We start from the raw sequence: 15,277 nt of genomic DNA, 5'->3' as shown, positions 1-15,277 counted from the left end.
TTTTGTGTGTGGAAGTATCAGCAGTATCAGTGTATTCATGTTTTTTAATTGCTTGCTGCTGCTTTAGGACGATGTTTTTGACAGTATTTTGATGTAAACATCAAAGTGAAATTGTTCTCATAGTTGATCAGTGCCAGATGCCCGTCGACGTCCTTCTATATTGTTTAGTGGTGAGATGATAGCTGCAGAAATCCTCCTGGAAAAGTCAGCATGTGACTTTAGAAAGAATATGCGAGTGACAGCCAGGCAGTGGTGAGAAAACATATTTCTGGCCACGGAGCAGGAAGACAGCCCACCATATCAGCCGGAGAGGGTGTGTCCATTCCAGCTGTCCTCCCCCAGGACCAGGGCTCCCTGTAATTTACTTTTCTGGGCAGTTCCTGTCCTCGTCCTCATGGTTTCGGCCGTGTAAGGCAAGGCCTCTGAAGCTTTGTGCCAATTATACACAGATACAGATACTTTCTTCTTCTCCTTGGCAGTCCCCCCCCCCCCCCCACTATCTGAGGAAGTCTGATCTAAAGCTCTGGGATGTGGCTATTTGTCAATGTGGCTATTCTCCATTAGCCTACAGTATACTTCATACACTGAAGCAACAATGTGGAGCTGGAGATAATCTATTTATGCATACTTAATATCACCACATCTACTGTATATTCCAAGCATTCTGCCCAATAGTTTTGTAAGAATATACAAGGCTAAGTATGAGTTATAGAGATATCAGGCACATCCACAATGAATAGATTTCCCAAAATAGCACAATAATGAGGGCTTGGAGCCAAAGGGGCGTAAGTGCGTTATAGTAGATTTTACAGGAGAGACAAAACAAATTAAGTTTTTTTTTCCTGTTAAAAACTTTTTATCAACCTTCTTAATAAACATCTATAGATATAAGAAACTACTTTTTGATTCATCTAAACGACTTGTTTTTTGTTTTTCTAGTATAATACATTTTTGTAGCTCCTTCATAACTTATTGATGTGTGCTGGGACACAGTCAAAGACCTGTAAAACTCCTCATAACACCAAGGGATAACTTTAGCTATAGCAGCAGCAGTAACATTTTGAATCTATAGCCGAAGTATTTCATGGGATGGGGATATTAACATATTTATATTCATCCAATATTCATCTAGAATATTAATTAGGATATGCTTAGGATACTAAAGATGATGTGGTGATGCTACCATGCTAGTATTACTCATGTCAGCATGCATTTTGAGCTGACCTAATTGCTGTTAGAATCTTCTAACAGTTCAGTGTCAAAAGGACATACAGTAAGTGTGGTTACGCCCTTTTGGCAGTAAACAAAAACCTACTTTTACTGTTAGGGCTTTCAGTTTATGTTAAATTGAAACTTATGTTGGGTCATGATTTCAGTTCTGTCCTTTTGGATGGTGGCTCAGTGGTTACTACAGGGTTGCCAACTTTGGGTATCTGGCTGGAGTGAGATTTTGATATATCCTGCTTTGATATATCCCGGGGGGCTCCGGGGTCATGCCCCCCCGGGAGAAAATTCTGTACATTTTAAAGTAAAAATGAATCAATCTGGTGCACTTTGAGAGCAAAGTGCAGAGCCTAGAGAATAAGAAACACTGTGACTACTTTAACTAAAATAATAAAGTGCATTAGTTAAAATCTCCCCAAAACACCACCTGAACATCTCTTGACCTTGGGGGGGGGGGGGGTACGTGGGGTACGTGATGCTGTGTAACAACTTTTGAGAATTGGAGATTTGTACAATGTTGACAGTGTTGATGATTGGATGACATTGAAGCACTATTTTCTGAAAATGGCTCAGAAAAACACACTTCAATGTACCTGGACAATTTTATGTATCTGCATTCTGGGTCTAGACTAGAGTTTAGCAAGGCTGTGATTATCCTAGACCTCACAATAGGTAATTTTATACAGTATAAGGTCAAGTAATTTTTTTTTAATTATTGTTATGGGTGGTATTACAGCACCACCCAGCGGATGTTAGGAGTAAACAACATTACGTGAGTCACGTCGCTCCCAGCATGCTTTGCACAGTTGTATCCTCCCGGTCTGTCGCAACTGACAACTAAAGTTGCACGTTCAATTACAGATGTCTGGTCTCATCTTTATAGCACTACACCACAAATCCAAACAATGATCACATTTTGAAGTGGTTACTATGAGGCCATATTTCATCACACATTAATATGATTGGGCTCTTTGGATTCACAAGAGCTTTGTAGCCATACCAAATTTATACAATTCCATGACTGTTTTGGTACCACAGTGTGCAGAAATAGGGAAACAAATCAAATATAATGGGTTAGTCTAAATGGTCGGGGGGCCATTAGGCACCCTATCGCGGGCCACATCTGGCCCCTGGGCCGCGAGTTGAGTATCACTGGGTTAGACAATTCTAGTCTCGCTGGAGCGGAAGCCGCTCTGATTGACATGGTTGGAGCCAATGACAGAGCTTGTAATAAGCTGGGAGCAGACATCCAGCAGCGACTGAAACAGTCGCTCCAATGGGAGAGCAGAGTAGAGCAGGGGAGGGTTTATCCCTGTTATGGAGACCTGCGGCGCCAGACTCCTCGGACAGAAGGGAGAGGAGGCTGGCCAGCGAGACTAGACAATTCAGACAATCCACACACACACACACACTAGGGCTGTCAATCTCCCTCTATAATCAAATTCGAATTTCAGTGCTTTATACATTTTAATATTCGAATTATATTCGAATATTTTAATTAATTTTTAATTGAATTAAAAAAAAAAAAAAAAAAAAAAAATTTGGTCTGAGTGAATTGTTGTCTTCTCTTATGTTATGTTCTGATTCTAAATATAGCTGAATCTTTGGGTTTGACCAAGTAAAACTTTTTCTAAGCATTTTACCAAATGTAGATGGAAAAGTGAATGGTGGATGAATATTCAAAATAATATTAGGCTTATCACAAATAGTCCAGCAATGATGTTTATTTAAGAAAACATGTTCCTTGTACAATGTACATACATTCATTGCATTAGAAAATAGGTCAGATAACCAGAGCTTAGTTAATATTCATCAGTGATGTATTGGTGCTGTCTGAAATGCTAAAATAAAATAATTGATAATAAAAAAAGACACAGCCTTTGTTTGAGCTCCTTATCAATAAACAAATAAGTAAACTTTGCCAAAACAACAATGAGCCATGAACAAAAAAAAATCAGTCACATATTGCACTTAAGAGCTACAGGTTTACATTCAGTATAGCAGCTTCAACAGTCAACTTCAGTTAACAATGAATGAACATACATTTTAAGAGCTACAGGTAGGTTTACATCAGTATAGCAGCTTCAACAGTCAACTTCAGTTAACACTCTTTTCTTCAAGTATGTTGTCAGAACTTGTCACTGTTCTAGTGTTCTAAAAAAAATTTTTTTTTTTTTTTTTTTTTTTTTTTAATAAAAAAATATTCGTTTTTAAAAAAGAATAATAATCGAATTTCGTTCATAATTATTAAATTCGAATAATATTCTAATATCAAAATTCGTTTCAACAGCCCTAACACACACACACACACACACACACACACACACACACACACACACACACACACAGGAAAAGGTTTATATTAGCCTACATGCAGCATAACGTCAGTGATGTCACTTATCCTTATGGAATGAATGAATGGATATCTCCTCCCCCTTTTCTCTTTTGACATGACCATATTCAAGTAGCCTAGTATTTAGGGGTGGGGGAAAAAATCGATTCACTTAAGTATCGCGATTTTTAATGTCACGATTTTTTGAATCGATCTTTTATTCCAGAATCGTTAATCGCATTTTTTTCTGTTTATGTATGAAATGTTACCACTTTCATCCAGCGCTTCCCTCTGCTCCGTGGCTCATACAGCCAATCATGTACCTTGTTAGTACAAGTGACACGGAAACAGCCAATCATTTAACAGACAAACTCCGAGTGCACCCGCCCCATGACCCGCCCCCACTCACACACAGCTAATCATATCCCTTGATCCAGAACTGAGAGTCCCGACATCTCCTGGAGCAGCACTGTCGAGTTGCAGCAAAATAGACAAATTTAGAGTTTGTATTGTACTCATTCCTGGCTAATGATCGAGTCTCGCATTTTGGTCCTCCGCTGACGCCACTCGTTTGATCTCACCCGGCGTTACAAATAATTTGATGTGGGCGAGTTTCAATTCGTGTTAACGTAACGTGTTAACATGTGTTCTATTAATAAGAGCCCGGGAAATTAACGTTAATGTTAAGACACCAATTTCACAAATACGGACGTCTGCAACGTTACTTTACGGAATGCTGGGCACCCGCAGCTCAATTCCCTTCTGTGAGCAGAGACAAAGTTGAACTGTTAGAAAGGTTTTACTTGTACTTTGGCACAGGAATAACTCATTGTGTCATCTATTGAGCACACAGCTTATGACTTTATGTCTTCTGCTTGGGCGGAGTCTTGATGGGTATATAAAACTGATATGGCGAAATGTACCGCATTTTCAGCCAGGCAAGGCTTTTTCTCACCCAACCAACGGCGCGTGGTTCCCAGTGCGGTCGCCCTCCAGCCCTACAGCCTATGGCATATTTGTAGTTAAGAAAGCAAAACCCAGGCTTTTCCACACCTCTGATTCACCTAACGTTAACCCTACAACCCTGAACTACACGTTACCAAAAGTTTTTTTTAGAAGGCTGGCAACGCTAGGCTGTCATCAAAGTAAAACGTCACCATGTCTGTAAATAATGCTTGCAGTTGCACTCAGAGCATGTATGTGTGTGTGTGACAAATTAGACCTACCTGTGTGCCTTGAAAATAAGGTGGTTCAAAATAAAGTGGCTAAATGCAACCTTTTTCTTCTCATGTTTTTTATTAATAAAAACCATCGACATAAATAAATAGATAAAAACAGGTACCGGTAATTAAAATGATCAGTAATTATCGATATAGATTGATATGAAAGATGTTATATCAATATACTTTTTAACTATATCGCCCAGCCCTACTCATGATATAATATACAGTCTCTAGAAGTGTATGATTCAACTTTTCCCATGTTCTAATCTAGTGTAAAAAAGCAAACAAACTGAAATAAGAAAATAAAAAAATAAACAAAAATCGCAATAAATCGTAATCTCGAATCGCAATAATCGTAGAATCGCAATACTTAAGAATCGCAATATATATCGAATCGGCACCCAAGTATCGTGATAGTATCGAATCGGGAGATAAGTGAATCGGCACAGCCCTACTAGTATTGCCAAAACATGTTGTAGGCTAGGTTTAAAATCTAAGTAGCCTACAGGCTATTAGCCTAATTCATTCCAGGTAATGGCCACGGGTCAGGCTCGCCAATGAAAGAAGATTGAGTTTAACCACTGTGTGGAAGCCTATTAGCAGGTCATCAAACTCAGATTTCATAATTGTAGGCTACATATCTATATTTATAGTTCACATTTCATACTTCCATAGGCATAGGACTACTTAATAACTATTATGAGCATAACCATAAATAAAATTCTGCGCCTATTACAATGGCAAATATAAACAATATTCAGATGTGTAGCATATATTTAAATCCAACACCATTTGCATAACATCTTGCGCATTTTATACCTAAATGGTGAATGGAAATATCGATTGCCTTGTGTTGCAACAGACAATAATGGATTGTGCCGCCCTGCACGTGGCTGATGGGCTACAACTTAATTCGTAACTTTCCACTTCAACAGAATTGCACTGGACTAACGTTTTATCCTTGGAGTGGAGTTTGATGAGCAGCAATCGGGTTGTGGCAGGCAGGCAGGTTTGTTTGGTTACCCACTGACAATGACAGACAGGACAGACAGGAACGCACTAACATGGATCCATTAAACATGGATCTGGGTATCCTGAAAAGATTTTTCTGCTATCAAAATTGTGGGGGGATTTTCGCTGCACTCACTGTCCTTTATACGAGTGCATGTGAGAAGGAGGGAGAGAGAGAGAAAGAGAGGGAGAGTGAGATAGACACAGTGCCGGTTCATCCCAGGTCCTTTCTCTGCGGAGTTTGCATGTTCTCCTCATGTTCATGTGTGTGGAAAAAATCGATACACCGTAGTATCGCGATATTTTGCCTGACGATATTGTATCGATATTTGGACGCCAAGTATCGATATTGAAAAAAAAAAAAAAAAGTGCCCAATGGTGCAGTCCGTGCCTGCAGTGGCGTATTGAGTCCAGAGAAGCTTAATAATGTAGCCTACGTGTGGGACCAAAACAAAACAAAAAAACATTGCATGTTTTACTTCTGGTGAGGTCAAGGGAAAGGTAGGAAAACGAGTTAGGAGTGACAATATATTGAAATATCGCAATATTCAATACATAACCAGCTCAGTGGCCTTGTGGTCTGAGTGTCCGCCCTGAGACTGGGAGGTCGTGAGTTCGATCCCCGGCCGAGTCATACCAAAGACTATAAAAATGGGACCCATTTGCCTGCTTGGCACTCAGCATCAAAGGGTTGGAATTGGGGGGTTAGATCACCATATGATTCCTGAGCGCGGCGCACGCTGCCGCTCACCGCTCCCCCAGGGGATGGGTCAAATGCGGAGAACAAATTTCACACATTGTGTGACAATCAGTGGGACTTTACCTTATATCGCAATATTCAATATATCGCAATATCGGCGATATCGCAATATCGCAATACTATCGTATCGTGACTCAAGTATCGTTTTAGTATCGTATCGTGGGCATCTGGTGATTCCCACCCCTAGTATGTTAGGGGTAATACTCCTGTCAGTGCCCCTGAGCAAGGCACTGGCAATTGAACTGGAGTTGGTCTATGGGCGCTGCACTGCGGCTGACCACTGCTCCTAGTTCTACTAGGAAGGTTCCTGGTAGAGGATGGATCAAATGTCTATGGTCAAATGCAGAGGATGAATTTCCCCACAGGGACAATAAAGAATAACTTAACGTAAGTTAACTTAACCGAGATACAAGTTGCCTTAACTTATGTAATCGGCAGCTGTTTACATTTGAGTTAATTTTTAACACCATGATGATAAGGTTTGACTGATATGCTTTGTTGAAGGTCGATATAAAGAATCTGTATTTATAGACGGTTTTCACCAGCTGCAACCCCACAGCACTTCCTTTTCTCAGCTTCTAATCCTCCCCCCCTCCCCCCCGTTACGTTACTGACTCAGCTTCTAATCCTCCCAGCCCCCTCCCCCCCGTTACGTTACTGACTCAGCTTCTAATCCTCCCAGCCCCCTCCCCCCCGTTACGTTACTGACACAGCTTCTAATCCTCCCCCCTCCCCCCCGTTACGTTACTGACTCAGCTTCTAATCCTCCCAGCCCCCTCCCCCCCGTTACATTACTGACTCAGCTTCTAATCCTCCCAGCCCCCTCCCCCCCGTTACGTTACTGACACAGCTTCTAATCTTCCCCCCTCCCCCCCGTTACGTTACTGACACAGCTTCTAATCCTCCCAGCCCCCTCCCCCCCGTTACGTTACTGACACAGCTTCTAATCCTCCCCCCTCCCCCCCGTTACATTACTGACTCAGCTTCTAATCCTCCCAGCCCCCTCCCCCCCGTTACGTTACTGACACAGCTTCTAATCTTCCCCCCTCCCCCCCGTTACGTTACTGACACAGCTTCTAATCCTCCCAGCCCCCTCCCCCCCGTTACGTTACTGACACAGCTTCTAATCCTCCCCCCTCCCCCCCGTTACGTTACTGACTCAGCTTCTAATCCTCCCAGCCCCCTCCCCCCGTTATGTTACTGACTCAGCTTCTAATCCTCCCAGCCCCCTCCCCCGTTACGTTACTGACACAGCTTCTAATCCTCCCAGCCCCCTCCCCCCCGTTACGTTACTGACTCAGCTTCTAATCCTCCCAGCCCCCTCCCCCGTTACGTTACTGACACAGCTTCTAATCCTCCCAGCCCCCTCCCCCCCGTTACGTTACTGACTCAGCTTCTAATCCTCCCAGCCCCCTCCCCCGTTACGTTACTGACTCAGCTTCTAATCCTCCCAGCCCCCTCCCCCGTTACGTTACTGACACAGCTTCTAATCCTCCCAGCCCCCTCCCCCGTTACGTTACTGACACAGCTTCTAATCCTCCCAGCCCCCTCCCCCGTTACGTTACTGACACAGCTTCTAATCCTCCCAGCCCCCTCCCCCGTTACGTTACTGACACAGCTTCTAATCCTCCCAGCCCCCTCCCCCCCGTTACGTTACTGACTCAGCTTCTAATCCTCCCAGCCCCCTCCCCCCCGTTACGTTACTGACTCAGCTTCTAATCCTCCCAGCCCCCTCCCCCCTGTTACGTTACTGACTCAGCTTCTAATCCTCCCAGCCCCCTCCCCCCCGTTACGTTACTGACACAGCTTCTAATCCTCCCAGCCCCCTCCCCCCCGTTACGTTACTGACACAGCTTCTAATCCTCCCAGCCCCCTCCCCCCCGTTACGTTACTGACTCAGCTTCTAATCCTCCCAGCCCCCTCCCCCCCGTTACGTTACTGACAGTTTCTAATCCTCCCAGCCCCCTCCCCCCCGTTACGTTACTGACTCAGCTTCTAATCCTCCCAGCCCCCCTCCCCCGTTACGTTACTGACACAGCTTCTAATCCTCCCAGCCCCCTCCCCCCCGTTACGTTACTGACTCAGCTTCTAATCCTCCCAGCCCCCTCCCCCGTTACGTTACTGACTCAGCTTCTAATCCTCCCAGCCCCCTCCCCCGTTACGTTACTGACACAGCTTCTAATCCTCCCAGCCCCCTCCCCCGTTACGTTACTGACACAGCTTCTAATCCTCCCAGCCCCCTCCCCCCGTTACGTTACTGACACAGCTTCTAATCCTCCCAGCCCCCTCCCCCCCGTTACGTTACTGACACAGCTTCTAATCCTCCCCCCTCCCCCCCGTTACTTTACTGACTCAGCTTCTAATCCTCCCAGCCCCCTCCCCCCCGTTACGTTACTGACACAGCTTCTAATCCTCCCAGCCCCCTCCCCCGTTACGTTACTGACTCAGCTTCTAATCCTCCCAGCCCCCTCCCCCCCGTTACGTTACTGACTCAGCTTCTAATCCTCCAGCCCCCCCCCCCCCCGTTACGTTACTGACACAGCTTCTAATCCTCCCAGCCCCCTCCCCCCGTTACGTTACTGACTCAGCTTCTAATCCTCCCAGCCCCCTCCCCCCGTTACGTTACTGACTCAGCTTCTAATCCTCCCAGCCCCCCCCCCCCCGTTACGTTACTGACACAGCTTCTAATCCTCCCAGCCCCCTCCCCCCCGTTACGTTACTGACTCAGCTTCTAATCCTCCCAGCCCCCTCCCCCCGTTACGTTACTGACACAGCTTCTAATCCTCCCAGCCCCCTCCCCCCGTTACGTTACTGACTCAGCTTCTAATCCTCCCAGCCCCCTCCCCCCGTTACGTTACTGACACAGCTTCTAATCCTCCCAGCCCCCTCCCCCCGTTACGTTACTGACTCAGCTTCTAATCCTCCCAGCCCCCTCCCCCCGTTACGTTACTGACACAGACAACATGTAGCCCGTCTGTAAACCACAGCTGCAGGCCAACGGAGCAAATCACGTCCAGCTTGGCAAAAATCTTGTTGATAAATATCCCGAGTTGTTCAAAGAGCAACAGAAATAGCGGATGTGATATACAATTATTACATTCCCTCAAATAAGTTGTCAAATGAGTGTTATTTATTGTGACAACAAGCAACTTTTTTCCAGTGTCGGAGTTTTAACGAGGAAATGCGCCAGCTGCTCAGTCACATTCTAGACCGGTCCTTGCACCCATATTTACTTTACAGCGGGGCATTCAAAAATAAGGTGGATACGTTTAAATGTAAAGATAGGCTTATGCGTGCAATAACGTACTGATAGTCAGCTTACTCTGTAACATGTAGCTTTTATTAGCCTCTCAGGCTAGCTCCGGACCAGACAACAACGCTTCCTACCCAGCGTGTGCACGTCTTTCAGACAGGGGTGGTTGTTATGGCAACTATCAACAACAACAACAACAACTACTAACTACTACAATACATAAAGACCGAAATAGGCTAACTTGTTAATGTGTCTGTGACTGTCGGAGACAAGGCCTAACGTTAACATTTAACACATTCACTGCCAGACGTTTTTTTTTTTTACTGTAGGTAGGTTCTGCCAGAGGGTTTTTTTGAGGATTGTGGCTCATCTTTCAAGACCCGAGGATTCTTTTCTGCTAAGATTTTGTGAACACACAATATCTCAAAAGAACTAATAGAATGTGTGCTTTCTCTGTCTAAAAGAGTTAGTTTGTAGAGTTAGTAGTTATGTAAGCATTAGCAGTTGAATACAGCATGGTTTCAGCGTCAGAAAAATTATTCAGAGATAAACGGCTTTTTGTGAAATTTGATAGAACAGTCACTTTAACCATTCATTTTTGGCATCAGTAAGACGTTAGACATCTAAACAATAGTTTTGAACAGTAATTTCCTCCATAACAGCAGGAAACCCCCCTCTGCTTCCAACTCCTCCCTCCGTGGGCGTTCTTCTTGGCTGCAGCGGCAGTGTCACAAGCTTGTCACCAGTCTCACTGCTTTGCTGCTGCTGCTGCCTGTCTGCGCGGACCGCTGTTTGAGGAAGTCTGGATGGACTCGCTCGCTTCTTGGAGTTTTGGTTGAGAGCTTTGATGAAGCTTTTGCGAATCTGGACATATTTATGCTGCGTGTTTCAAAGTGTGTTCCACCCGTGATCGATTATGCAAATTTGCAATCCCGCATCGCCAGCAATCAGCGCGAAAACGAAAGCGTTTTCCCCCATCCATTTTCATGAGAATGACTGCTTTTTGCTTGCCTTCCTCTAGTCAGGAGAGCACTGTCGCCACTTAGTGGCTCGGTGGAATGGGTTGTAAACGTTCGGTGGCTCCAATAATTATATAAGAGATGTAAAAGGGTTAGATGCACATCCCACGGTCAAAAAAAAAATTCATTTTTTTGACGTATTAATACGTCATTGGCAGTCAACCGTTGGATTATTTTTGACGTATTAATACGTCATTGGCAGTGAACGTGTTAATATGAGCCGAATATCAGCCTGCGCTCAGCTATGTATACAGGAAGTAAACCGGATATTCAGGTGGGTTGTGATGGTTGTTACTGCTTTAAAGTTAAAACCGTCTATAGACCGGTCCTTAACCTAAATTGTCAATAGCCAAAACATATTGGCTATTGATTTCGACCATTTTAATGCCAAAAAATGACAAGGAGTCAGTGTTTGGTCCCAGGATTTAATTCTTGGTACAGAAACCTCTGAAGCATCATGCAACAGTAAAACTCATCTGAAACCCAACCAGACTGAAGAAACTCTTCTAAGTGGGTCAGCAGGTCCTTAAGGCACAGTGACCCACTACTTCAATGACAAGGAAATGCTGGCATACATTTTGGCCTTTTTATAGGAAGAATTCATTTACAGAAAACGGGTTTTACCAGATGGATGGTTGACAGACATTGACAAGCCCATATCTGATGTGAGAGCCAATATCGGCCCCATGGCTCTAACGTCAGAGCCCACGTCCTCTGTAAAGTGTTGATACAGAGCATCACACTAACATTGTGAGCTCTGTGTGCAGAGAGCATCACACTAACATGTTGTGAGCTCTGTGTGCAGAGAGCATCACACTAACATTGTGAGCTCTGGTGTGAGAGAGCATCACACTAACATGTTGTGAGCTCTGTGTGCAGAGAGCATCACACTAACATGTTGTGAGCTCTGTGTGTAGGAGCATCACACTAACATGTTGTGAGCTCTGTGTGCAGAGAGCATCACACTAACATGTTGTGAGCTCTGTGTGTAGAGAGCATCACACTAACATGTTGTGAGCTCTGTGTGTCAGAGAGCATCACACTAACATGTTGTGAGCTCTGTGTGTAGAGAGCATCACACTAACATGATGTGAGCTCTGTGTGTACAGAGAGCATCACACTAACATGATGTGAGCTCTGTGTGCAGAGGAGCATCACACTAACATGTTGTGAGCTCTGTGTGCAGAGAGCATCACACTAACATGTTGTGAGCTCTGTGTACAGAGAGCATCACACTAACCATGTTGTGAGCTCTGTGTTACAGAGAGCATCACACTAACATGTTGTGAGCTCTGTGTGCAGGAGAGCATCACACTAACATGTTGTGAGCTCTGTGTGCAGAGAGCATCACACTAACATGTTGTGAGCTCTGTGTGTAGAGAGCATCACACTAACATGTTGTGAGCTCTGTGTGCAGAGAGCATCACACTAACATGTTGTGAGCTCTGTGTGCAAAGAGCATCACACTAACATGTTGTGAGCTCTGTGTGTAGAGAGCATCACACTAACATGTTGTGAGCTCTGTGTACAGAGAGCATCACACTAACATGTTGTGAGCTCTGTGTGCAGAGAGCATCACACTAACATGTTGTGAGCTCTGTGTACAGAGAGCATCACACTAACATGTTGTGAGCTCTGTGTACAGAGAGCATCACACTAACATGTTGTGAGCTCTGTGTGCAGAGAGCATCACACTAACATGTTGTGAGCTCTGTGTGCAGAGAGCATCACACTAACATGTTGTGAGCTCTGTGTGCAGAGAGCATCACACTAACATGTTGTGAGCTCTGTGTGTAGAGAGCATCACACTAACATGTTGTGAGCTCTGTGTGCAGAGAGCATCACACTAACATGTTGTGAGCTCTGTGTACAGAGAGCATCACACTAACATGTTGTGAGCTCTGTGTGCAGAGAGCATCACACTAACATGTTGTGAGCTCTGTGTGCAGAGAGCATCACACTAACATGTTGTGAGCTCTGTGTACAGAGAGCATCACACTAACATGTTGTGAGCTCTGTGTGTACAGAGAGCATCACACTAACATGTTGTGAGCTCTGTGTACAGAGAGCATCACACTAACATGTTGTGAGCTCTGTGTACAGAGAGCATCACACTAACATGTTGTGAGCTCTGTGTACAGAGAGCATCACACTAACATGTTGTGAGCTCTGTGTGCAGAGAGCATCACACTAACATGTTGTGAGCTCTGTGTGCAGAGAGCATCACACTAACATGTTGTGAGCTCTGTGTACAGAGAGCATCACACTAACATGTTGTGAGCTCTGTGTGCAGAGAGCATCACACTAACATGTTGTGAGCTCTGTGTGCAGAGAGCATCACACTAACATGTTGTGAGCTCTGTGTACAGAGAGCATCACACTAACATGTTGTGAGCTCTGTGTGCAGAGAGGCATCACACTAACATGTTGTGAGCTCTGTGTGCAGAGAGCATCACACTAACATGTTGTGAGCTCTGTGTGCAGAGAGCATCACACTAACATGTTGAGCTCTGTGTGCAGAGAGCATCACACTAACATGTTGTGAGCTCTGTGTACAGAGAGCATCACACTAACATGATGTGAGCTCTGTGTGCAGAGAGCATCACACTAACATGTTGTGAGCTCTGTGTGTAGAGAGCATCACACTAACATGTTGTGAGCTCTGTGTGTAGAGAGCATCACACTAACATGTTATGAGCTCTGTGTGCAGAGAGCATCACACTAACATGTGAGCTCTGTGTGCAGAGAGCATCACACTAACATGTTGTGAGCTCTGTGTACAGAGAGCATCACACTAACATGATGTGAGCTCTGTGTGCAGAGAGCATCACACTAACATGTTGTGAGCTCTGTGTGTAGAGAGCATCACACTAACATGTTGTGAGCTCTGTGTGTAGAGAGCATCACACTAACATGTTATGAGCTCTGTGTGCAGAGAGCATCACACTAACATGTGAGCTCTGTGTGCAGAGAGCATCACACTAACATGTTGTGAGCTCTGTGTACAGAGAGCATCACACTAACATGATGTGAGCTCTGTGTGCAGAGAGCATCACACTAACATGTTGTGAGCTCTGTGTGTAGAGAGCATCACACTAACATGTTGTGAGCTCTGTGTGCAGAGAGCATCACACTAACATGTTGTGAGCTCTGTGTACAGAGAGCATCACACTAACATGTTGTGAGCTCTGTGTGCAGAGAGCATCACACTAACATGTGAGCTCTGTGTGTAGAGAGCATCACACTAACATGTTGTGAGCTCTGTGCAGAGAGCATCACACTAACATGTTGTGAGCTCTGTGTGTAGAGAGCATCACACTAACATGTTGTGAGCTCTGTGTGCAGAGAGCATCACACTAACATGTTGTGAGCTCTGTGTGCAGAGAGCATCACACTAACATGTTGTGAGCTCTGTGTGCAGAGAGCGTCACACTAACATGTTGTGAGCTCTGTGTACAGAGAGCATCACACTAACATGTTGTGAGCTCTGTGTACAGAGAGCATCACACTAACATGTTGTGAGCTCTGTGTGCAGAGAGCATCACACTAACATGTTGTGAGCTCTGTGTGCAGAGAGCATCACACTAACATGTTGTGAGCTCTGTGTGCAGAGAGCATCACACTAACATGTTGTGAGCTCTGTGTGCAGAGAGCATCACACTAACATGTGAGCTCTGTGTACAGAGAGCATCACACTAACATGTTGTGAGCTCTGTGTGTAGAGAGCATCACACTAACATGTTGTGAGCTCTGTGTACAGAGAGCATCACACTAACATGTTGTGAGCTCTGTGTACAGAGAGCATCACACTAACATGTTGTGAGCTCTGTGTGCAGAGAGCATCACACTAACATGTTGTGAGCTCTGTGTGCAGAGAGCATCACACTAACATGTTGTGAGCTCTGTGTGCAGAGAGCATCACACTAACATGTTGTGAGCTCTGTGTGTAGAGAGCATCACACTAACATGTTGTGAGCTCTGTGTGTAGAGAGCATCACACTAACATGTTGTGAGCTCTGTGTGCAGAGAGCATCACACTAACATGTTGTGAGCTCTGTGTGTAGAGAGCATCACACTAACATGTGAGCTCTGTGTGTAGAGAGCATCACACTAACATGTTGTGAGCTCTGTGTGTAGAGAGCATCACACTAACATGTTGTGAGCTCTGTGTGTAGAGAGCATCACACTAACATGTTGTGAGCTCTGTGTGCAGAGAGCATCACACTAACATGTTGTGAGCTCTGTGTGTAGAGAGCATCACACTAACATGTTGTGAGCTCTGTGTGTAGAGAGCATCACACTAACATGTTGTGAGCTCTGTGTGCAGAGAGCATCACACTAACATGTTGTGAGCTCTGTGTGTAGAGAGCATCACACTAACATGTTGTGAGCTCTGTGTACAGAGAGCATCACACTAACATGTTGTGAGCTCTGTGTGCAGAGAGCATCACACTA

At 44.7% G+C, this 15,277-nt stretch overlaps 1 protein-coding gene across 4 annotated transcripts in view; it reads left to right on the top strand.

Moving 5' to 3' along the window:
• Positions 1-15,277, top strand: part of abi1a (abl-interactor 1a) — a 134,759-nt gene that overhangs the window by 993 nt on the left and 118,489 nt on the right. The window lies entirely within an intron of this gene.

This window comes from Poromitra crassiceps (genome assembly GCF_964638095.1).
Source record: "Poromitra crassiceps genome assembly, chromosome: 2".
NCBI classification, from domain to species: Eukaryota; Metazoa; Chordata; class Actinopteri; order Beryciformes; family Melamphaidae; genus Poromitra; species Poromitra crassiceps.
Note: the sequence above shows the minus strand (reverse complement) of the source record. Positions and strands in the feature narration are given on the sequence as shown.